Here is a 24,951-nt window from a genome sequence, read left to right as displayed (position 1 = left end):
GAAATAATAATAACATAAAATTGTCAAATTAATTAAATTTATAATAAAGCTAAAGGTTTTAACTAGTGTCAACCAATCATGACAAAACTAATACTTTGATGTACATTTGCATACGCATATGCATGTGAATATTACTGCTCTTTCATGAGCACAAATAAGATTTTAGACAAAATGTACATTCCGGTTTAAGATTTGTGAAATACATCTGCATGGGAATAAGGACAGAATGACGTTTCAAAGTTGGTACTTTTCCAGGAGCACCTGTTGCAATGAATCGCTGCATGCTAAGTCTCCAACCCAGGACATCAGAATTTGTGCTTCATACCAGCCCTTTCTCCAACTGTCATTTCCAGAGTAGCACAAAGCCCTGCCAATTTGACCTCCTCCATATCCCCCAGATTTCTCCACTCTTCTCTTTTACTAATGTCCGTGACACTCATGATCATCATGACTGGAAGGACAGCAAGAGCCACTGTGCCCTCTTGTCCCTCTATTCTGTGCTCATCATAGAAGCTTATGTCCCCACCCAGCCTGAAGTCCAGCAATTATTCTCCACTGCACTTAGGAGAAGGCCTGTGTGATGCAATCTCTACCAACCTATCCAGGCTCATCTCTCACAACTCCCTGGCTAACTCCTAATGCTCCTACCACAATGCTCAACCATTAGCTCCCCAAGAAAGCTCACAATCCCCACTCCCTCAGAGATGCTGTGGGCACAGTTCCTCTTGTTAGGACACTCCCTATGCTCAGCTGTCTCCTCACCCCCATCGGCCCCTTTATTTCTCATCCCGTGTCTTAGAGAATCTTCCCTGGCTCTCAGACCAGGATAGCTCTGTCTGAAGCTCTCCTAGCCTTCTGTGGTTTTACTTCTTACCTGCATTTGATTGTCTGCGCCTCTCACTAGACCAGAAACTCCAAAGATGACAGAGAAATGTATGAAGAAATACATGTTTGAATCGGGCGTTCACCTCCCTCGGATACGAAGCTCATCACTGTAGATGTATCGCCCACACACGCCAATGTGCAACTGAAAAACACTAAAGTAGTACAAAGGGTAAGTAACTTGCTCTGCCAAGAATGTGGACCTGGAATTTACTCCTCAGTCTGGCTTGCAGTGCACTCCTTCCTGGCCACCACCTTATACTGCACTACAGAAGAGGTGACACAGAGGCCTGTTAGTGTTAAGAGTTATGGGATACTTTTCTCTATTTCATACCATTGCCTCCAATAAAAACAGCCATCTTTATGTTGCACGAATTTGTCTAAACTTTACCTTTTCCATATTTTACTTGACACACATTTATGGGGTACAGTGTGATATTTCAATACATATATGCCATATATAATGATCATATCAGAGTAATTGGCATATCTGTCACCTCAAATATTTATCATTTCTTTATGTTGGGGGCATTCAAAAGACTCTCTATGAGTTATTTTGACATACAGTAAGTCCTCAACTTACGAACATTCAAGTTCCAAACTTTCACAGATACAAACAGGTGTCACAGTAAGACATTTGTAGACTACAGGTCACCAAAGTAGCTCCCACGTCTTCCAGACACTGTCACAGCTGTGCTGCTGGGTGTTCCCTGCACAGTGTGCAAGTGCACAGCAGTACAGAGCTCACTCAGAGCCCAGGCTGTCTAGAGCAAGAGGAAAAGCAGTGGTGATGTGGAGGGGACTGCTAGGAAGCGCAGAGCAATAATCATGGAAACAAAAGTGAAAGTAACTGAGAGACTGGACTGAGGCAAAAAGATGGCAGACACTGCTTGTTCTTATAATGTGAATTGTTCAACCCTTAGCACAATTCTAAAGAATACAAACTACAAAAGTAAAAATAGTTTATTTCCAGTGTTTTTGTGTTTATTTGGCTTTTTTATGCTTCACAATGTATATTTGTGTCAGAGGTGTATAAGACTCACTTTGTTGGACTGATGAACAAATCCAACTTACAAACATTCTCCCAGAACAAAACTCGTTTGTAAATCCAGGACTTATTACACAGTTAACTGTTTTCAGCCACACTTCCCTTATTGTACCACAGAGTTTTAGGAGGCATTCTATCCAACTGCAACCCTTTGACCACACTCTCTCCATTCCTTGTATCCTTCTCAGCTTTTAGCAACCATTATTCCACTCACTACTCCTGTGAGATCAACTGTTCTTTTATCTCATTCAGATTCTGATTTCTTAGCACACTTTTCCAGCTTGGTTATTTGTTTTCTCATTATATTATGTCACTCCAGGTATTATTTTTTTCACTCTTCATCTATATCCTTCCCTACTTTTCAAAGATGCAATAAAGTGGGAAATACACTCACTGTAACCTGTTAATTTTGCTCAGAATATAAATATATTTTCCTGTATAGGTGGGTTGTGAACAGTGCTTTGGAATTAGATGGGAAGAAACAATGACATGAGGCTGAATTCACATAGAATAAAAAGGAGAAACAGCTCCAGCTTGGCAATGTAACCAGACAATACTCGCAGTAGAAAGAATAAACAGGGAGGCCAGGGATTTAGCTCAGTGGTTCCACTGCCTGACTTGCGAGCACAAGGTCCCAAGTTCCATCCCCAGTACCCCCCCAAAAAAGAAGAAGAACAGGGTTAATGACTGTATACCATGAAATGGGATGGTGTAACACAAAAAAAGGCTAAACACATCTCTGTTTTTACAAGTAAACTACAATGTTTGAGATTTTATCCTAAGGAGCGTTCTGTGTCGTGGGTAAACTTAACTAACAGAATTGCTGTATATCTTAACTATGCTATTGTTTTCTTGACGGAATTAAAATCATCTGCAACAGATATATATGTATTCTGTTGTTTCAAATAAAAAATGGTTTGACAAAAAAGACAAAGGGTAAGATCCTGGCAAATTTGAAAAGCTAAGTCAATTTGATTAATGATGAGTACTGCAAGAAAATATAAAAAACTCTTGCATAATCGGTCACGGTGTGTGTGCAGCATGCTGAAGTGTGAGCCAGTAGGTTGTCTTCACTCAGAACCTTGTGATGTTGTCCCAGAATGATCTGTTTATACCCTACACAGCCAGCTCCCAAGGAAAAGCAACTCTGGGCACCCCAGCCCCTTCACCCAAGTGTCCTGGGCTCTTCAACGCCTTCCCGGCTGATGGCTGATGTCCGGCTCTCCCTCGAACACCTCCACTGTCAAGCTCACAGCCTCCCTAGGGGCGCTGCAGATTCCACTCCACAGGCCCCTTGCTATTGCCTTTTTCCCAGTAGGATGCTGGCCCATCTTCTGACTACCCAGCCAAACCCAAGACACCCTCCTTGGGCTGCGCTACCTCAGGTTGGCAGCTCACCATGTACAAACATTCAAGGGATGGTGTTTGGGAGAGCCCAGTGGCTCCCTAGATGCCCACCAGTGTACACTGAAAGCATCTATGAAGATGCAGATTTCAGCAAACAATACAGACAAACCTCATTAATCACAGATATGCCTGCTCAGTAAAATGTTTTCATGACCATTCACAGAAATGCACAGTGCAATCCAGGCAGGTGGTGTACTCCTGTAATTCCAGTACTCGGGAGACTGAGGAAGGAGTACTGCTGCCAGTGCGAGGCCAGGCTGGCTTGACAATGAGTTAAGGCCAGCCTGTGCTGCAAAGCCAACCCTATTAAAAAAAAAAAAAGAAAGAAATCTACAGTGCAAAAAAAAACGGAGTCACCTGACTTAGTCAAATGTGACAACATTCTGCCTTCTTGTTTCATTTTTTGTACTGTAAAATTAGTGTCCTTATAAGCCTTTTTATGGCTATGTTTCCAACATTTTTGTGCTTGTAGTTGGTTATTTTACTGTTTAAGAGCCCAAGCATAGTGCTGAAATGTGAAGCTGACAATGATGAAAGATAGACAGACAGATATATGTGTATATAGATAGATAGATATAGATATACATATACATACACACACACATATATATACATATATATATATATATATATGTATGTATATATATTAGATAAGCTTCATTCAGATAGGACATTGAACTAGTTCAATGCTAAAGAACCAATGATGTATTTAAGTGTCTTTAAGTGGAAAAAAAACATAAAATAAGGTACTCTACTAACCTGTTGGTGAAAATATTACAACCAGAAGATTACAGGAAACTAATCCTGTATTTTCCCAAAGAGAAATGGTTCGATATGTGCTAATTCAGGGTTTGCAGGAACTTTCTAGAAAATAACTACTAAAATACTAAGAATTGACTGAAACTTCATCACACTAATGTCTTGAGGGAACCAGAGACAGAATGCACAGGAATGTTCAAACCCAAAGGCCTGTTTGGGTGGGCTCCATGCTGGGAAGCCGATTCTGGGAGCTGTGTGTGCCAGACAGGAAAGCCATCCACTGCAGCTGGAGGAGCACCAGAGAGAAGCTCCAGACTCCTCTCAAAATTTCCTGAGCCCAACCCTATTCCTTGCTCAGCAGTACTCCTAAATGCTCTGCCAACATAATTGCATAAGCTGTCCATGACAAAAGCAATACTATGTCGAAATTCTCATCTTCATGTCTGAAGGTCTGGTTCTGCACTGTCCAGGACAGCAGCCACAGCCACATGTGGCCACTGAGCACCTACCAATGGCCACTCCAAACTGAGATGTGCTGCAAGTAACATACACACCAGATTTCAGACACAGTACAACAGTGTATAATTGCTCATGATTTTTATATCAATGGCATATTGAAGTATTTGATATACTGGATTAAATAGGCAGTGTTCCAATTAATCTCATGTGGTCTTTTTTTTTAACCTGTGGCTGCTAGGAAATTTTAAATGGCACATATGATCTACATGTTTGTATTAGAAAGTGCTGATCTAGAGCTGAGTTGTGAGGATTATAGTGAGAATATCAAGAACTTGTACTATTATATAACAGTAATCAGTTATGTCCTCCTTACTCGGGGCCAGACACTGTTCCAAACAATCCTTGTGTACAAACTCCATTAATTGTCACTGAAACACTGTGAGATAGGTGCTATTGACTCTTCCCATTTTACACATGAACAAACTGAGGCAAATAAAGGCTAAATGATTCACCCAACATCAACATCACACCAGATCTAAACTAGATGATCTAGATTAATTCTTAACTGTTATTCTCACACACACACATACACACACACATACAGTGTCTGTTTGATGCAATCATCCAACTCTTGAACTTACTAGTAGAAATTTGCTGGTAGAAATAAAATATAGCTATGCCATTAGTTGTATTCTATGAAGATACAGATACTGCCATAAAGGACAATCATTAATTTTGCAAAAATCAACTTACCATGCATTTAAGGCAGTGTTTGCAGATCTAGAAGTAATGCAGAACAGAAGTCAAATGGTAGGAGAAACGCATGAAAAGAGAATGTTAAAAATGATAATAAAAAGAGAATACTGAAATAAATTAGAAAGGGAGATTTAAGGATGATTTTCACTATTAAACTTTTTGAATGAGAGGAGATAGAGCACAGTGCAGTCTCATTTCCAAATGAATGAAGCTTTCTTCATCAGTGAGGAATCCAGTCTGCAGGTGTTATGATTTGGATTGGAAGTGTCCGTCATATGTCATGTGTATTCAGAGGCGGAGCTTTGGGACGATGATTGTGTTTGAGGACTCTAACTTCATCTGTGGATTAATCCATTCACAAGATCATGATTTGATGACACTGTTATTAGCAGCTACTGCAAATGAAGAAGGTGGCCTCACTGAAGGGAGTGGGCCATGGGGTGTGGCCCTGGGACTGCATCTTATCCCCAGCCTCCTCCTCTCTGGCTCTGTAAGGTGCTCTGTGTCTCTGCTTCTCACGTGCCATAAAATGAACAGCCTTCCCCTCTGATATTATGAAAATGAAAATGTCTGTGAGCTATTACAGACTCAAAAGCCAAAGCACAAATATAGCTGGAAGATTTAATTAATAATCCATAAATTAAACCAAGGACAACCCAACAACAAAAATAAAAATTAGAAAACACTTAAGCAAGACACAAAGACAGACTTCCAGTTCACCAATAGCAAACAGGAGGGCAAAGGAGGATGAAAAGTCTGATAGTGAACCACCACGACACCCTGAACTCATAGCACAGGAAGTAACAAAACAAATCAATCAGGCTCTAGAAAAATTCAAAACAGAAATAATTTCCCAGATAACCATAGAGATAGGGAGCAAAATGGAAGTCATGATTAGAGACTCTAGAACAGAAACTGACAGAAAAATAGATGAGCTCAGGACCATGATAGAAGCCATGAAGGCCCAGCATAAGAAAGAAATGGAAACAATGAATGCCCCACAGAGGAAAGAAATGGAATCCATATAACAGATTCAAACAGATACCCAGGAGATTAAAAACTCTATTGAAAGTGTTCACAACAGAATAAAAGACTGCAAAGATAGAATCTCAGGTATAGAAGATAGGATTGCAGTCAGTGACCATGAAAAGAGAGGTCTCTTAAAAACAGACAGGGAGCATGAGAAATCGATCCAACAGCTCCAAGATGATGTAAAGAAGAATTACATAAGACTGATAGGAATCCATGAAGTAGCAAGAGAAAATACAAATGACTTAAAAAAGCTGTTCACAGAATCAATGACAGAAAACTTCCCAAACAGAAGGGAAGAATTAGACATGCAGATAAGTGAGGCATATAGGACTCCAAAAAAAATCTACACCTAGACAAATAATAATCAAGACCCCAGAAATCCAACAGAAGAACAAAATACTATAAGCAGTAAGAGAAAAGAAACAAATCACATGTAAAGGAAAACCCACCAGAATCACAGCAGACTTTTCAACACAAACCCCCAGGTCAAGGAGAGCCTGGAGTGAGGTATTTCAAGTCCTAAAAGAAAACAACCTCCAACCTATACTGATGTGTCCTGCAAAACTCTCTTTCAAAACAGACAGAGAAATAAGATACTTCCATAACAAAGAACACCTGAGAAACTTCATAAACAACAAACCAGCACTACAAGGAATTCTAAAAAATATCCTAAAAAAGACAATGAATGTCACAACACCATGAGGCCCAACAGACCAAATCAAATAGGCAAGGCAAGAAACTAAAAGGACAGGGGGAAAAAGTAAAAAGAGTCAACAAAAGGACTATAACATGACAATAATAAGCCAGTACATATCTGTTATGATCATCAATGTAAATGGCCTCAATTTACTGATCAAGAGAAACAGACTGGCACAATGGATTAAGAAGCAAAATCCAACAATATATTGTATACAAGAAACACATCTAGGGCAAAAAGAAGCCCATAGACTGAAATTGAAAGGATGGAAAACAATTCTCCATGTGACAGGAGCCCAGAAAAAAGCAGGGTTAGCAATCTTATTTGCAGACAAAGTAAATTTCAAACCAAAACTCATTAAGAGACAAAAAAGGCCACTACATCCTTGTAAAGGGAATAATTCAAGAGGAAGAGATGACAATCATAAACATATATGCACCAAATATTAATGCCCCCAACTATATAAAACAAATATTAAATAACATGAAAAACTAAATAAGCACTAATACAATTGTAGTGGGGGATCTAAATACCCCACTTTCACAAATAGACAGATCAGATAGGCAGAAAATCAACAATGAAATAATAGAACTCAACCAAGCTTTTGAGTGCATGGACTTAATAGTCATCTATAGAGTATTCCACCCCACAAAATCAGAATACACATTCTTTTTTGCTGCACATGGGTTATTCTCCAAGATAGACCACATACTAGCTCACACAACAGGTCTGAATAAATGCAAAAGAATCGAAGTTATCCCCTGTATATTATCAGATCATAGTGCAATCAAGTTGGTGATCAAGAGCATGAGAAACCATAGGAACTTCACAAACACATGGAAATTGAACAACACTCTCCTGAACAATCAATGGATCACAGAGGAAAATAAAGAAGAAATTAGTTTTTACAAATAAATGAAAATGCCAGTACAATATACACGAATCTGTGGGACCAATGAAAGCAGTTCTATGCAGAAAATTCATAGCATTGAATGTCCACACTAGGAAAACAGAGCGAGCTCAAATAAACAATCTAATGATGAATCTTAGACTCCTAGAAAAACAAGAGCAAGAAAAACCCAAAGCTCGAACAAGAGAGGAAATTGTAAAGATTAGAGCAGAAAGCAATGCAATGGAAACTAAGAAAATGATGCAAAAAATAAATGAATCAAAGAGTTGTTTTTTTGAAAGAATAAATAAAATCAATAAACCCTTAGATAACCTTATCAAAAAAAGGAATGAAAAGGCTCAGATCCATGCAATCAGGAATGAAAAAGGCTAAGTCACAACAGATCCAAAAGAAATCAAGAAGATCATGAATACCTACTTTGAGAACCTGTACTCTAAAAATAAATTGGAAAACACAGAAGAAATGGACAGATTTTTAGATACTTATGAATTACCAAAGTTGAACAAAGAAGATAAAAACAATTTAAATATCCCAATTACAGTCAGTGAAATTGAAAATGTAATGAAAAATTTACCAACAAAGAAAAGCCCAGTCCCTGATGGATTCACTGCTAAATTTTACAAGATATTTAGAGAAGAACTACTGCCTTTACTCTTCAGGCTTTTCAATGAAATTGAAAGGGAAGCAATACTTCTGAATCCATTCCTGGAAGCAAGTATCACTTTGATTCCCAAACCAGGGAAAGATGCAACTAAAAAAGAGAACTACAGGCCAATCTCCTTAATGAATATAGATGCAAAAATCCTTAATAAGATACTAGCAAACAGAATACAGAGGATCATCAAGAAGATCATACATCCTGACCAAGTCGGATTTATTCCAGGGATGCAAGGATGGTTCAACAAACCTAAGTCAATAAATGTAATACACTATATTAACAAAGTCAAGGACAAAAACCACATGATCCTCTTGATAGATGCAGAAAAAGCATTTGACAAAATTCAACACCCATTCATGATAAAAACCCTGCAAAAAATTGGAATAGCTTGTCTATATGTCAACTTAATAAAGGCTATCTATGAAAAACCAACAGCCAACATCATATTAAATGGCCAAAAACTGAAAACTTTCACGTTAAAATCAGGAACAAGACAAGGATGCCCACTATCACCACTCCTCTTTGATATAGTTCTGGAAACTATAGTAATTAGACAAGAGAAAGAAATTAAAGCAATAGAGGAAAGGAAGAAGTTAAATTGTCATTATTTGCTGATGATATGATACTCTACATTGAAGACCAAAAAAACTCCACCAAGAGATTGCTAGACTTAATTAACACTTTTAGGAGAGTAGCTGGATACAAGGTCAACACCCAAAAATCAATAGCTTTCTTGTACACAAATAACAGACTCACTGAGAGAGAAACTAGGGAAACAATTCCTTTCACAATAGCATCCAAAAAAATGAAGTATCTAAGAATCAATCTAATAAAAGAAGCAAAAGATCTCTACACTGAAAACTATATCACTCTGAAAAAAGAAATCGAAGAGGATATAAGAAAATGGAAAGATATCCCCTGCTCCTGGGTAGGAAGAATCAACATAGTGAAAATGGCCATACCACCAAAACTGCTATACAGATTCAATGCAATGCCAAATGAAATTTCAACACTATATTTCACAGAACTAGAAAAAGGAATCCAAAAATTCATTTGGAACCAGAAGAGACCTAGAATAGCAAAAGCAATCCCAGGTAACAGAGACATGGTAGCGGGTATAACAATTCCCAAATTGAAACTAAAGCCACTGTGATAAAAACAGCATGGTACTGGCAAAAAACAGACTGGAGGATCAGTGGAACAGATTGGAAGACACAAAAAGAAATCCAGATGTACTCAGCTACCTCATCTTTGACAAAGGAGCTGACCATCCCCACTGGAGGAAAGATAGCCTCTTTAATAAATGGTGTTAGAAAAACTGGATCTTAACCTGCCAAAGTTTAAAACAGGACCCTTATCTTTCACCACGCACTAAATTAAAATCCAAGTGGATTAAAGACATAAATATTAAAACAGAAACACTAAACTTGCTGAAGGTAAGTTAGGCAGAACTCTGGAAGACATTGGCATAGGAAAAGATTTTATGAACAAATCCTCAGTAGCACGGGAACTAGCACAAAGAATCAACAAGTGGGATGTCATCTTATTAAAAAGCTTCTGCACTGCAAAAGAAACCATCAACAGAATGAAGAGACAACCTACAATGTGGCAAAAAAATTTTTACCAGCTGCTCCTCAGACAAAGGACTATTATGTAGAATATATAAAGAACTCAAAACAATCAACCCCCCCAAAAAATAAACACCCAATTCAAAAATGGGAATCTGAAATGAACAGACATTTCTCAGACAAAGAAGTAAAAGCAGCTCCACATCACTGGTCATTCGAGAGATGCAGATGAAAACAACACTGAGATTCCACCTCACCCCACAAAGAATGGCTGCTATCAAGAAATCACATAATAACAAATGTTGGCGCGGTTGTGGGGATAAAGGAACCCTTCTCCATTGTTGGTGGGAGTGCAGACTGGTGCAACCACTATGGAAGTCAATATGGAGATACCTCAAAGAGCTGGGACTAGAGGTTCCATTTGACCCAGCCATCCCCCTGCTGGGTATCTTTCCAAAAGAAGTAAAAGAATCATATCACAGTGATATATGTGCACCTGTGTTTATAGCAGCACAGTTTGTAGTAGCTAAAACTTGGAAACAGCCCATGTGCCCATCAGGTGGAAACTGGATAAAGATGATGTGGTTTTTCTATAAAATGGAATACTACTCAGCCATAAAGAATGAGAAATTAGATTCATTCACAGGAAAATGGATACATATTGAGGATATACTCCTAAGTGAAATAAATAAGGCACACATGTATAAATACCAAATAGTTTCTCTGGTGAGAATAAACTATAATAGTACATAAGATCCTAAAGAGATAATGGACAATGTGAAATAGTAAGAAAGGGGCTAAAGGTATAGGGAAAGTGGGAAGGGTAGGGGAAAGCTAATAAGGGAAAAGAAAAAAATATGAGAAAATGAAGAAATGGAAATGAAGTGTTTGTAAAGGGGGAGGAAGGAGGTGTGAAGGGAGGGCAGGGACAAGGGGAAAAAATGAGAACCATGACCTGTCGTGTAAAGGTACAAGAACCGAGTGATGAATGTAACTGTGCTGTATCCCTAAAATGTACCAATAAACTCAGTGAGGAAAAAAAAATATGAAAAGCTTTCCCTGTCACACCCTCCCGGATGATGTTTGTGCATGAGAGCAAGCCAACCATGAACTGAAACCTCTGCAACATGAGCCAAATTAGTCCTTCCCTCGTATAAGTTGGTTTTTTTCAGGTATTTAGCAACGGCAATGCAAATCTGACTAACACAAGAGGAATTTCTATTCCGATAGAAGACACAGAAATCTGCTAAATAAATGCACTGGGGGGCTGTAGAATAAAACTGCCTCAGCTACTTCAATAAAATTGCTTGTTTACTCCAAAAGTCATCCGAAAATCCCCTGGATGAGTTTTTACTTAAAGACTAACAGTTATATCTATGTATCAGCCGCAGGACATGGGCCTCATTCCTGTGCTGTTATTCCTAGGAGGGACACACCTAGGAGAGGCCAGTGAAACCGAGACAAAAGAGAAAGATATAGAACTCCCCAGGAGGTGCTTTTTGTTTATTTTTTTTTCCCCAAAGCTGCCCCAAGTGGCACACAGTAACCAAGCTGCACCCACCACCCACAACCTCTGGGAGACATTTGCTTTGGCTGCAGCAAACTCCAGTTGTGGATCCATCCCAAATGACTCCACATTGCAGGCTCTCTGGTTGACTTCATCTGTCTGCACCCATCCAAGTCAGGCCATGAGGAGCTCCTCCCCTATCCTGACTAAACAGAACATCTGATACTGCATGTCCATGACCCTCTGTTTCTTCCTACGTAAGCAACCTGCCCTATACCATCAGTGAGTCAGCCCATTCCTGGCTCCCCCTTATGCTACAGCAAAAATCCTAAGGAAATGTCTTTCTGATGGTATATTTTTGCCTATATGTAACTTCTATCTTTAGTACAACAGGCTGAGCTGGTACACTAATTGCTGGGAACACCAGATTCCCCTAGCACTGAAAGTGACCAAGAGCCCAAGCTGATAACACTGAAGCCAGATAACACTACAAGCCAGAGACTGAGGTAGAGCAATGGAGAATTTCTGGGAGCTGCCATCTCTAATTGCCAAAAGGAGTTCCCAAGACCAGCCAGGGATACTGGCTCCAGCTACCAGGAGAGTAATGAGGAAGTGGAGGACTAACATCAAGTGCTAATAACCACCAGCATTCAAAGGCCAAAGCTGCTAACACTAAAAGAGCTTATCTTTGCCTAGTCTTGATTTCAGTCACAATTGAGCAAAAGGATCCTCAATGATGATAAAGGGGACTTGACTCTCTTTCATACCCAAAGGGTCCACATTTGCAGCATCACTCCGGGCCTGACAGATTTCACTGTAAAACATATACGCTTAGTAAGTGTCACTGCACAACTGTATCTCAGCCATGTCCTCTAGTAGATGGAATCCTGGGGCAGTAGCAGGTAATGCTGAAGCAAGTCACTTGCCTGTAAGTCAGAAGACATGTACTGAAGTTGCTTTGCCTCTCATTTTCTCAAGGATCTTAACATATTTCACAGCTTCCAAGGGTCTCATTTCTAAAGTGAGAATGGAAGACGAGAAAGAGATTTTCATAGAGGTTAAAAATCCCCACAACAGGGCTGAAATTCTAGCTCAAGTTTAAATTTTTGGACCCATTACTTCTTAGAGTGTTTTTCTTCATCCATAAGATGCACATAATCAGGCTCTTTTCAACAGGCTAATGAAACAAAGGAATGAGATCAGCCTTGTAACGTGTTTAGCATACTGCCTGGCACATAGTACAAATGCAAAAATGATTATGAAAATTAGATTATAATGAAACTTCTTTGCAGCCCAGAGGGTCTATATACATAAGTAGCCAAAACTGCCTTTCTATGTTGTGTCTCTTTTTCTGTCCCAAGTCTGTTTCATATTAAAATGCTGCAACTTGGTAGTGAGGGAAGAACTTATTCAATAATTCAGAGCACCAAACAACAAACCAACTGATACCAATGCTTCAGCACTGATTGTAAGTCATGAAGGTTGTCTTCATCTTTTCAGTGGAAGAAATGAGGAGACATTTATTCAAGGTCAAATATATCGAAGAACCATCCAAGAGAGACCACAAAAACAGTCTCCTCTCCAAGTCTTCTGGCTGTCCTTATTAATGATGTGTGAAAGTTATTAGCATGCTTATTACTGCTCTCTCCTTTTGGCTTTTTTCAATTATCACTACATACATAACCCCCTGCTCAAAGCTCAGAACTAAATGCTGCTCAACACTCAGACCTTCTCACTGCCAGAGGCAGACACTTCTCTAAAAATCAGAGTATTGTTTATAAGCTTGAGACCATTACTACAAAATGCACTATACAAATTAGACATTTTATATCCCTGCAGTTGAATAATAGAAGCAGCACTCAAAACCCTAATGAGACATCTGCATCATTGAATTACTAGTATTTACATGGGCCTCAGTGAACCCTAAGAGGAGAGTCTGCTTATTTCCTACTAACCCCAGAATAAAGACAAGGTTCTTATTTGCCCCTACAAATAAAGTTTATTTCTTTAAAAAAACTAGACTCTACAGTTGGGTTCTTCTAGAGTTCCTAGTTGTAATGAAAGAATGGCAGAAAAATTCATAAGAAAGAAATTTGTTTAATAAAAAATTAGTTATTCCAAAGGAATTGCCCCAAAATAATTGCACTTACTATGTCTTTGCACTGATTTCTGGCTCCCGACAGATCTGCCTCTTCACTGTATGTGTCACATCTACATAAGGTTAATTTCATCACAGGCAGTATTTTCTGAATCACTTTATGTGTTGTCTGTAGAGAGAGACAGCTGGTGCTCTTGACCATTCCATACTGATTAATCAATTAGGACTTGGTGGAGTCCAGAGTACTGAGAAAAGCAGTGGACGCTTAACCACTGTGCTGATGGCATTTTAAATACATTTGTCTATTTTCTCAAATTTCAATTGAAGAAAACCTTGAGTTTATACTTGAGAATTAAAGCACAATAGTACTACTACAGGCCTTTCAGGACAGATCAGAAAAAATTTAGCAAGCCCGAACTCCTGACACTGGTCAACCTTCCTGAAGGACAGCCTGAAACAAGGGATCTTCTTATGGAAGCTTTCAAGGTTCTCACCATGTAACCTCGGCCGGCCTCAAGCTTGTAGTGATCCTCCTGCCTTATCCTCCTGGGTACCACTATGAATGTCTTAAATGGACTCAAGGTTTTCTGTGGCACCCACAAGTCTGAGCCTACCAATTCTTTGGCCAAAAATGACCCTATTTGAATAGTTGTTTTTTAGGATTAGGGTAGATAGTTTAAATCTTTGATAAAGATCACATAAGCTAAATGAAGTTCAAATTCGTCTGGATAAAAATAGGCATTAGGAACAGACTTTATTTAGGTTGAATAAATAAATATTGAATAATGAGGTTTTTATACTCACATTTGCAACTTTTATTATAAAATGTGCTAATGCATTAATCAGTGGCCATGTTGGCCACATCTTGACATGCGTCCTGATATTTTTATTCCCACTCTCTCTAAGTAAAGCCCATGTATGAAATCCTAGTTTTTCAAAAACAAACACAATTACTAGGTGCCTTACAGAGTGTCTCTCAGCCAGAACAGTCAGTTAAATGTAGCCATTGAGAGATGAGCTTCCACAGCAGGGGATTATAGACAAGTCATTTTACCCTGTCAGCTTCCCCTGTGAGATGCTATGCTGTGAGAATAAATGAGGAAACAACTTCTAAGCCAGTGTTCTCTGCTCATTCCCTATTATTGTTATCAGAACATAAATTTTCACAGTACACCCATGTAGCAAGCACCCTGATAATGTGTTAGATAATGTGAGAAGATAGGGGTTTTATTTTTCAATTAAATCTTTGTTGCTCTTAGCAGCTGCTTGCATTTCAGCTTGTTTTTCTTTCTTGAATCGATGACCTTGAGTTGTTCCTTCCCACACCATCATCCAAAAACATGAAATGGACAGAGCTGGGTTGGTTTTCCTAGTTAGCTCATTCATAATGAGTGAATATTGCTTGTGAAGATCACTGGGATGAGTGAGGGACCAGCCTTAGCACTGTACCCTTTTTCAATAATTAGTACAGGAAAAATTTGTACAAAAATACAAGTAACTGGAAATGGAACAGATTTTGTTAGAGTGGTGTCCTTCAATTCCCTGAAGTTTTTCGGAGTTACATTTTAAACATAACACAGTAATTTTGCAATAAAAATGATTTTGAATAATCCTGAGTATATTTTCGAACTATGTTTAGAGTAAAAAAAAAAAAAAAGAAATGACTGGGTTTTACTATTACCTGTGAACATCACACCGCACACCTCAAAAAAATATAGTTTTATGTATCAACAACCAAATTTTTAAACATCAAATAAAGAATTTATGTGACTTGTAAGAGACTGTATTCACCAATCATAAGATGTATTCATTTTCTCAATATTAGTATTTTACAAGGTCCATTTGTTTGTCACATAGGTGTTTTTCTATAATATAAGGAGTGAATAAGAGAAACAAAAGAGGGGAATTTTTTAATGGATTTTTGAGCAAAGATGGTGCTCACCTCTGTGTAAACTTTCCAATGATTGGTTTAGATTGAAATATATCTTAACAAAATTAAAATACATATTAAATATGACCTTGTTTTACCAAGAGTGTACATAATCATACAATCTGTGATAAAAAAAATGGTGAATGTTTAAATTTTTTAAAGTTTATTGCAGTAAAAGACACATTGCCATTAATTCCCCCTCAAAGTACTTTCCCTTACTGCAAACCCACTTACCACATACTTCTGGCCACTTCTGTAGCAGTTCCAAGTCCCTTTCAGGAATATCTTTGTCATGGCTGCCTGAATGTCCTGAAACAATTCAAAACATTTACCTTTTGTGGCCATTTGGACTTTGGGGAAGAGACAGAAGTCGCTCAGTGCCAGATCCAGTGAATAAAGTAGATGAAGACTCACCATAACGTTTTCATCAGTCTGCCTTCCCTTTGGATGACACTCAGCAGCAGCATTCGCCATATTTTTATCACAATTCATAAAGACAGTCATGAAAATGAAAGGCTTTCAAAAGTGCTTCAGAAAGTGACAAGAATGACAGGATAAGTGTGTTTGAAACAAAGTAGAGTATTTTGAGGGAGATTAACATCTTTTTACTAACAAAAAATTTTAATTTACACACACACCAAAGTTTGATCAGGCCATATATATAATATTCACATGCACAGTAATCTGAGACAGCCTGCTACTTAATTATAGCAATGCATGTGTAGTGTCTGGCAGTCCCGACCAGTCAGTTCCTAAACTAACAGTCTCTGTACTGAATTCAAGTGATTCAGTCCATAGTAGAGCAAGTTGACCACCAAACCCTTTTGGTCACCTCGGTTAGAGGTGAATCAATCACCAAAGCTTTACCTAGGGGTTCAAAAGAAAAGAGCAATGAAATGTATCTTTTTAAAACACAAGTTATAATAGTGGTAAGGGATAAAGTCTCTGTCTTCGTCCCAAAAATCATCTAAGCCATCAAACAACTGACACAGAAACAGGAACTCTTCCAGAGATACCTAAGGTAAAGCTAATAAATAATGCCCCCTCTTCCTCCCAAAGAGGTCTACTATAGGACCTCACTTGGCAAAGCGACTCTGCGTGCGTGATTTAGTTAGAATCTTGAGATGGGGAGGTTTTCCTGGATTATCTGAGTGATCCCGGTGTCATCACAAGGGTCCTTGTGACTTCTTAGAGCAGAGGGCAGAAGTGGCAAGTCAGAGAAGAAGATGGGACGACAGAGCACAGATTGAAGTAATACGGGGCCCTGAGCCAAGAACTGCAGGCAGCCTCTGGAATCTGAAAACACTGAGGAGAGAGCTTCTCCCCTGGAGGCCCACCCGGGCAGCCCCGGAGGAAACAAGGTAGGGGGATGACGGAAATCAGATTATTAAAAATCGCAGAGCCTCCCCAAAGGGCGGGAAATTTATCAAGCGTGTTTCCCTTTTCCATTAAAATAGTAATGTTTGCCCAGAAATCTGTGAACATAGAAGAACTCTAAGTATGTCTTAAGTGGGCACATACTTGTGTTTTCCTAAATTCATGATGTAGAGAGCAGGACTAAGAGCCAGAGACCACTGGGGATAGAAAAGTATTAGTTTTTGAAACAATGGATCCAATCCAAATGTCATGGGCCAGCTTGAATTCTAGTGAGCCTAATGGTTTTTGAAAAGTATCTGTTAGAACTATTCTCTCTGCCAGGCTCCAGAATAAAACCACAAGTAGGAATTGATCTGTTGTATTTTATAAAATCCAAATGCTGTTTTTCTGTTCGAAATACTTATTTAAAAGAATCTGAAATATGACATAAAAGAAGAAATCAAGACAGTATATGGTAACCTCACACTGTCAGGTCACAACCTCACAATCTCTCCATCTTTCCCTCCCCAGGGGTCCAACAGTGCTTTCTTCCCACCCACTAGGGAGCTGTGACTCCCAGGAAGGGCTATTTATACTTCATATATTCCTGGGCCACATTTAAAAATGTCCAAGGGTGTCCAGAGCTTTGGAACTAAGTGTGTCCTCATTTGGTTTCACTGAACTGAGAAAGAATAAGTGAGAAAAAGCAAAGGGGATTCAAATGCTTGCTATCTTGTCAGTGCTTGCTTTCAGGAAAGTCTAAGTATTTAACAATATTCTCTCCCCCACCCCCCACTTTCTCCCTAAACTAACACAGGTATGTCGCCCTCACCAGGTGGGAAAGCCCTTTCTCCTCTAAAAGTGACTTTCAAGCTCAGTGGCTTTCTAAGCCTCCAAATTTCTTTCACACTGGCTTCACATGAACTTGAGATTTCCATCCCTAAGATCTAGGATTGACCAAAGAGGCTCCCGTAGGAACAAATGACAAGGCCAAGATAGTAGCCTTGGAAAGTTTGTGAGCTAATCTCGGAGGGAATTTAAACCACACAAGCCTCTGTTAAATCCAATGGCAGTGTCTAAAAAACGTGTGTAGGGCTGTTGATTTAGCTCAGTGGATCCACCGCCTGTTGAAGGACCTGAGTTCAATCCCTGGTACAGAAGGGGAAGGGGAAGAGGAAGGGGAAGGAAAATCATGTGTGTGTTTGCTGATGGCAGATGGATTGGAGGAACAGTCTCAGGCACAGCCGGCCCTGTTGCTTGCAGCCATCCCTACGGCAACTCTGGAAGAGAAGTTTCACCTACAGAAAGCCTCCCTAGTGAGACTTCCATCGAGGGGTTAGAGAGTGCGATGGTTAATTGTGATGTCAACTTTAATAAGAGACACCTAGCAGATTGGTTTAGGACAGTTCTGGGTGTGTCTGTATGATTGACTTACTGAAGAGGGAAGCCCCACCCTGGGTATAGCACCAACTGATAGGCTCATAACTGGGATGGGAAAAAAGGAAAAGAAGAAGGCAGTTTCATCTCTGCTGCTTCAGAGGAACTCCAGTCTTCACCATCACGTTTGGACATCAATCTCCAGACTTCAGTACAGAAGTTGGAAAGTCTGTGCCTTTCCAACATAGACCCCTGGCTCCCTGATATGGATTCACAAAGGCTCTGCAGTGAGCTCCAGGCCTTTGAGTTTTGACTGGCTCCCTGTTCCTAGTGAACAGTTAGTGAACCCTAACTGACCGCAAAGTGATCAGTAACACCTTTCCCTTTCCAGACTTTGTAATTAATAAGTAATGGGGGTTATCATATCTTTCCAGGAAAACCCACATTCATCTCTCACATGCACTGAGTACTTTTATCTTTGCTCTCTCTCTCTCTCTTTTTTTTTTTTTCTTTTGTATCAGAGATCAAACTCAGGACCTTGTGCTTTCGAGGCAGGTGGCAGAATCACTGAGCTAAATCCCCGGCCCTCTCCCTCTTTTTCTATTTAGAGTCCAAGCTCACTCTGTAGAGCCAGTTTCTCTTCCATTGTTCACTTTTCTTCTTGAATAAATTTTGCCCCTGCTTACAAAAAATTAAAAATAAGTAATTGGGAAATAAAACTACAAGGAAAATGCAAGTGAGGAGCAAACTACCATCTTTCTGACCAACACAGGCCAGACCAGAGACTATGCTTAGATTTGAGCAATAAAAGGCTTCCTAAAACTGAACATAATTAGCCAGAACTACCCAATGGCATTAGTCATATATTGCTGTAATGTTGAAAAAAAACCCAAATTTAGCATCTTAAAACAAAACACATTTTTAAGTGATGGGGTCTCACTCATCTGATGTTACATGGCTTGGATGAAGAATGTGCCCTGAAGTCCTCCAAAGTCTCCAGGTACTCACAGGCAAGGCTTTGGAAGGGGATTCCATCATGGCTGTGCTTGGCTGAGTGTGCTATGGAGAGGCAAAGGCCGGTCGGAAGAGATAAGTCACAAGGATTGTGACCCGGAAGAGTATATCTCCCTCCAAGCCCTTCCCTTTTCTTTCTGCTTCCGGGCCACTGTGACATGAAGAGATTTTCTCCACCGAAGCTCTTCCACCACATCATTTCTACGCCTAAGCTTGCTGGACACAGGCCAAAACTTCTGAGACTGTGAGCAAAATAAACCTCTCCTCCTTTAAATTGCAGGTGTCAGGTGTTTTATCCCAGCAACAAGGAAAGTGAGTAGGACCCCTGAGCTTAAGCACTATACCTCAGCCTTCCAAGTAGCTGGGACTATGGGCAAGCACCACTTCACCCTGCTACACACATTTATCTTCTCACAGTTCCATGACTCTGGGCTTCGGTGCAGAAGAACTGAGCCCCTCGGTTCAGGATCTTTCAGGAGGCTGTAGCCAAGGTGAGCTGGCCCCTGCAGAGCACCTGCTTTCAGGTCCACTCTTGTGCCTGCTTCTCCCACCAGCTATTAGACTGAGGCCTTCAGTTCCTTGGTGCTCATGGGCTTGAGACATCAGTCCCTGCTCTGTGGCCTTCCATGTGGCTGTTCACTGCCACTTTCTACCTGCTGCAGCAAGGGCTCCAACAGAAAGAGAAGAAGAAAACCATAAGACAGAAGTTTCAGCCTTTTGTAACCTAATCTCAAAAGTGGTATCCCACCATTTTTCTCCACGTTCTGCTTCTTAGAGTGGACCCTCCAGGTCTGGCCCACACAAGAAAGCAAAGGCTGCGGGAAATGTTTGCAGGTGGCACTCCGTGACAGACAGGAGGCTGCGCTGGGGCAAGGCCAGATGCCCTTCTTAGTCCTCTATGAGGAGAAGAAAAAGTCCCTGCTCCCTACAAGACAGTTGCGCAAAGGAGAAGTAGTAGAGAATGGCTACCTTGAATATGCTGTTTCATATCCACCAATAAGATAAATAAATCCCAAATGAGTGTCAGGGTAGTGGAGAAAGACTACCAGCCTTAGGTCACTAAAGCAGGGAAGGAAATGGGAGAAGAGCAGGGCCTTCCACATTGAAAGGAAAGTCAGGCATAAGGAAAGAGAGCTCCCTAGCAGAATACCCTATTTATAATATGGTGCCCGGTTTGCATAGAAAGAAATGGAAGCTTAGAGAGTTTGAACAACCCAAGGTCACACAGATCCTGTGTGATGCAGCCAGATCTATAAAAACTAATTCCTTGTATTACATACTGACCCCATATTCAGGACCTGCCTGGAAACAATTGTGTGAAGACATTTATACTTGCACGTGAAAATATCTCATTTCAAGAATAATGCTCCACTATGCCTTCTGTGTCCTTACACGTCCCCTAAGTTTGAAGTTTTACGACAGTGAGGAAACCATGGTTTCACCAGAAAATCAAATATATACCTGGCTTAAAAGTGAGCAGGCAGATGCCACCTGTCTGGGAAAACTGAACGACCAGAACTGTGCAAGCAGTGCTTTACCAGCAGGACTTCAGTAGTTTGTGGACCACCCTGAAGTGGTGACACCCAGTGGAGGTTTGTCCAGGGAGTCTGGGTGGGCCGTGCCATTCCTAAAAACCTTACAGGAAGAGAAAACACTGCTTTGAACATGAGACAAGAGCCTCCACGCTCAATATCCGTACTCTCAACATCCAGCGATTGCCCTTTTGGAAGACAAACCTAAGGTCCCAAATGGTACAATCATGAGCTGCTCTGTAGCCGAAAGTGATTCTCATCTCCTCACATCGCCATCTTCTATCTCACCCTCCATCCCCTCCTAAGGTATTTTAAGTTTCTACCTACTCCCCCCAGCACCACTGTCACAGCTTTTCCCTGCGTGACCTTGCGGTTACCTGCTGGCTTTTCTTTGCAAGGCGCTGTTTACTCCCTGCACAGCCTCTGCACACCCACTAGCCCCGCAATGGCTGCTCTGTTGCTACCTTACACTTTCTCCTTCATGGCAGACTAGCCTCCGTCCGTACGGCCTCCACCCCCAGATGCCTGTCTGTCACTGTGTGGCTCAGGCAGGATGGAGGTAAGCTATCAGCCTAGCTTTTTCATGGGGGCATTCTTACTAGATTCTATTGAAATCTTTCTATTACTGAAATACTAAAGTTCTAAATCCAAACGCTGAAGTTCTAAATCCAAAATACGTCACAAGTGTATGGGGAGCTCAAAGTGGTACTGAGGCATTCACATCTGGGTTTCACAGACCCACTTGTTCATCCTGGGAACTACTGAAAAGAAGCTCAAGTTCAGAAAATAGCATCCTGAGTTCACCAATGACAGTTCAGACTCACACGTGAAGATATGTCACATATACAATGGACCCTTAAATTATGAACTCAATCAGGTCTAAAGGGCTGGTTGTAACTCAAGCTGGTTGTAAGTCAGTACAGCCAGAGATCTGAATGTTACCAGATAACAAGAGGCAGATGAATCTTCCATTCATCTCATTAACCCAAGTTTTTCATATGTCAGGCCGGTCATAATGTAAGGGTCCACTGTATTCCTAAATATACACTTAAACTTTGACATTATGAGAAACCACTGAAATGTTCTCATCTTCATCTTCTACATTTGTTGTCTAACATGGCATAACCCCTTTTGACCATAATCAGGAGTTTGGCAAGATAACAAACTTATTTTTTGCATACGGTATTTATAACTTGCACACATACTTACAATGGTGAAAAGTTTGGTCGTTGAAATAATTTACCTTGACATCCTGATTATTGACCTCAAGATCATAGATCACGTTCCTGCTTTAACTGTAGGGACAATGAGGAATTTTGGCATGGACTGTGTAATAATCCTAACCAAAGCCATAGCACAGCTTTCATTTGCTCTGTGATGTGGTAGCTCTTCATCCAACTGAACCAAAAAGATAACTATGTTTTACTTAAACATAAATAGCCATGATAAAGTTAACTGACAAGTATGAACTAGTCACAGGAAGAAATTATCAACAGTGACATCACAGATCTTATCAATCTCAGAATACAATTTTTTCTTTCCTTATTAAGACAAATATTTTCATATTTTGTTTAATGGAAACATGTTGTGTTTTCTCTTCAGCATATGCAAATAGCCAGCATCACTATTCTTTTTATTTTGGAGCCATCGTTAAATAAAAGGGCTTGAGCACAAGCACTACAATATCACAACAATCAATCTGACGACAGAAACAGCTGCTGAGTGACTAATGTAAGAGTAGCATATACATCATGGATACAGTGGACAAAGGGATAATTTGTATCCCAAGTAGGGCAGAACATGACAGTATAAGATTATGTTATGCTACGGAGAACAGTGTACAATTTAAAAGTTGTGAATTGTTTATTTCAGAAACTTGTCATTTACTAGTTTCAGGCCACAGTTGGGCATGAGTAATCGAAACTACAGAAAGTAAAACCATGGAAAAGAGAAGACTTCTGTAGTATTTGCCTGAATATCTTATTGAAATGGGTAGTCATTCCCTGAAATCAGTAAGCAAAGTGAAACTTCACTTCTTAAGAAGAGTCAGTTTGGGCCAGTGATGTAGCTCAGTGGTTCCGCCACCTGCCTCGAAAGTGCAAGACCCAAATTCGATCCCCAGTATAAAAAAAAGTCAGTTCTATACCTTCTAAAGATGAAAATGTACTGTACCTGCTCAGCATTACACAGAAACGTCAGGAGTATGATACCTGCTCATGCAGGTAGACTGTGTATCAGTTGCACACTGCTGTGTAGAAATCCCAAAACATAATGGTCCAAATAGCAATGGTTTATATAGAAGCATGATTTTGTAACTTAGAGCAGGATAAGCAGGACTGTTCTGTCATCAACTGGTATTTCTCAGCATCGGGGCTCTGAAGGTTGGTTAGGTGCCTCTGCTTCTGGCCTTTTGGGCAAGGGTAGCTCAGCTGAGCTCCATGTGGTCTCATCCTACAGCAGGCTGTGGTGGGCACAGCCTCATGACCCTGGCAAGGCTCCAAGAGTGAGTAGAAGGGCTGCAGTCTTGTGAGGCTGTATTAGCTTTCTGTTGCTACATAACACTAACCACAAACTTAGTCCCTTAATAAAACATTCAGTAATTAGCTCACAGTTCCCTACATCAGAAATCCAGTCCACTGTGACTAGTGTCTCTTTGCTGGGTACCACAAGACTGACATCAATTATTAGTTCTTATCTGAAGGCTCTGGGTAAAAAAAAGTCTTTTTCCTGCCTCACTCTCATTGTTGGCAGAATTTAGTTCCCTGTGGCTGTAGGACAAAGGTCCCTACTTCCTTGCTGGCTGTCAGCCAGAGGCTATTGTCAGGCCTTGAGCCACCTCATATTTCTTCCCGCCAGGCTTCCCACCATCTCCAAGCCAGCCAGGCTCTGCTAACTCCTTCAGACCTCCACCTACCTCCGTCTATGACCTCCAGAGACAGATTGAAAGGCATCATGATTAGGTGAGGCCCACCTAGACCACCTCTTATCTTCAAGTAGTAAAGACTGAGTATTAAAGTGACTTGGAAGATTAATTATACCTGCAAATCCTTTTTGCTTTCTAAGGTCAAATAAATGATCATTGTGCCCAAGCACAGTGAAGGCCAGGATTACACAGGGGAGGGGTCATGGAATTCCACCTCCTCCGGAAATTGGTTCAAGTTGCTCACATTGGTTCCACCTTACTCCACTCAGAAGACCAAAGAAGGTCATCCCAGTGAAGTGGTGGGGAAATAAAAGCCACAGCAAAGTCCCAGCAAGAAACTCAAAGCTGAAACTTTTCCTTTCATATTTTGATATTTCTAGTCTCAAGGAGATTTAAATTTTATCTTCCTAATAAGTCTAAGATCCCATCTCTCTTCTGCATATTAAATTGAGGTCCTTGTTTTTGGAAAGGTTCCCCATAAACTCAGGAGTGCAAAGAGGTAAGTTTCAGTTAATATAAAATGGTTAGTAAAAGGGGAAAAAGAGATTTTCTGTCCTCAGTGGGATTTTATCTACTTATTATTAAATATTTTTGAGGTTTGAGGAGCAGGGCCAGAATTAAACAAGGCTTCAAAACTCTGCATCCCTTTTGGGGGGAGGATGTACTGAAATCATGGCCTACCTGTGTTTAAATGGGTTTTCAGAGCCAAATTAGTTGAAAGAAAATTAAAAGAGATTATTTGCTGTAAAATTCTGGGCCATCTTGGCAATGGGCCCCAAGTATAGAATGAGCACTTATGGGAAACATATTTCCTTTAATGGTTCTCAACAACTATTGCTATTCATGTCTTTCTCTACGTACAGCACCTTGCTGCTCTCCCCTCAGCTAAGTGGGCCAAACTTACCAGCATGTGCATAATTCCAGGAGTCGGGTTTGCCAAAACTTGCAAAAGTTTCCATTGCTGATTAAAGTCTAGCCAATAATATACCCTGAGTATCCAAAGAGGGTAAGGCAAATTACTCACAAAATAACAAATTA

At 40.2% G+C, this 24,951-nt stretch overlaps 1 long non-coding RNA gene across 2 annotated transcripts in view; it reads right to left on the bottom strand.

Moving 5' to 3' along the window:
* LOC104851410 overlaps window positions 1–24,951 on the bottom strand; it is a 148,829-nt gene that overhangs the window by 90,263 nt on the left and 33,615 nt on the right. For both annotated transcript variants that reach the window (XR_002024851.2, XR_004518771.1), the window contains exons 2-3: window positions 15,946–16,020; window positions 875–1,037 (exon numbers count right to left, since the gene is read on the bottom strand). This is a non-coding gene — a long non-coding RNA (uncharacterized LOC104851410). The remainder of the gene's footprint in view (window positions 1–874; window positions 1,038–15,945; window positions 16,021–24,951) is intronic.

The sequence above is a fragment of the Fukomys damarensis genome, unplaced genomic scaffold (genome assembly GCF_012274545.1).
Source record: "Fukomys damarensis isolate Sample0158 unplaced genomic scaffold, DMR_v1.0_HiC HiC_scaffold_24, whole genome shotgun sequence".
Taxonomy (NCBI): Eukaryota; Metazoa; Chordata; class Mammalia; order Rodentia; family Bathyergidae; genus Fukomys; species Fukomys damarensis.
The sequence above is the reverse complement of the archived record's forward strand: the minus strand, read 5'-3'. Positions and strand labels throughout refer to the sequence as shown.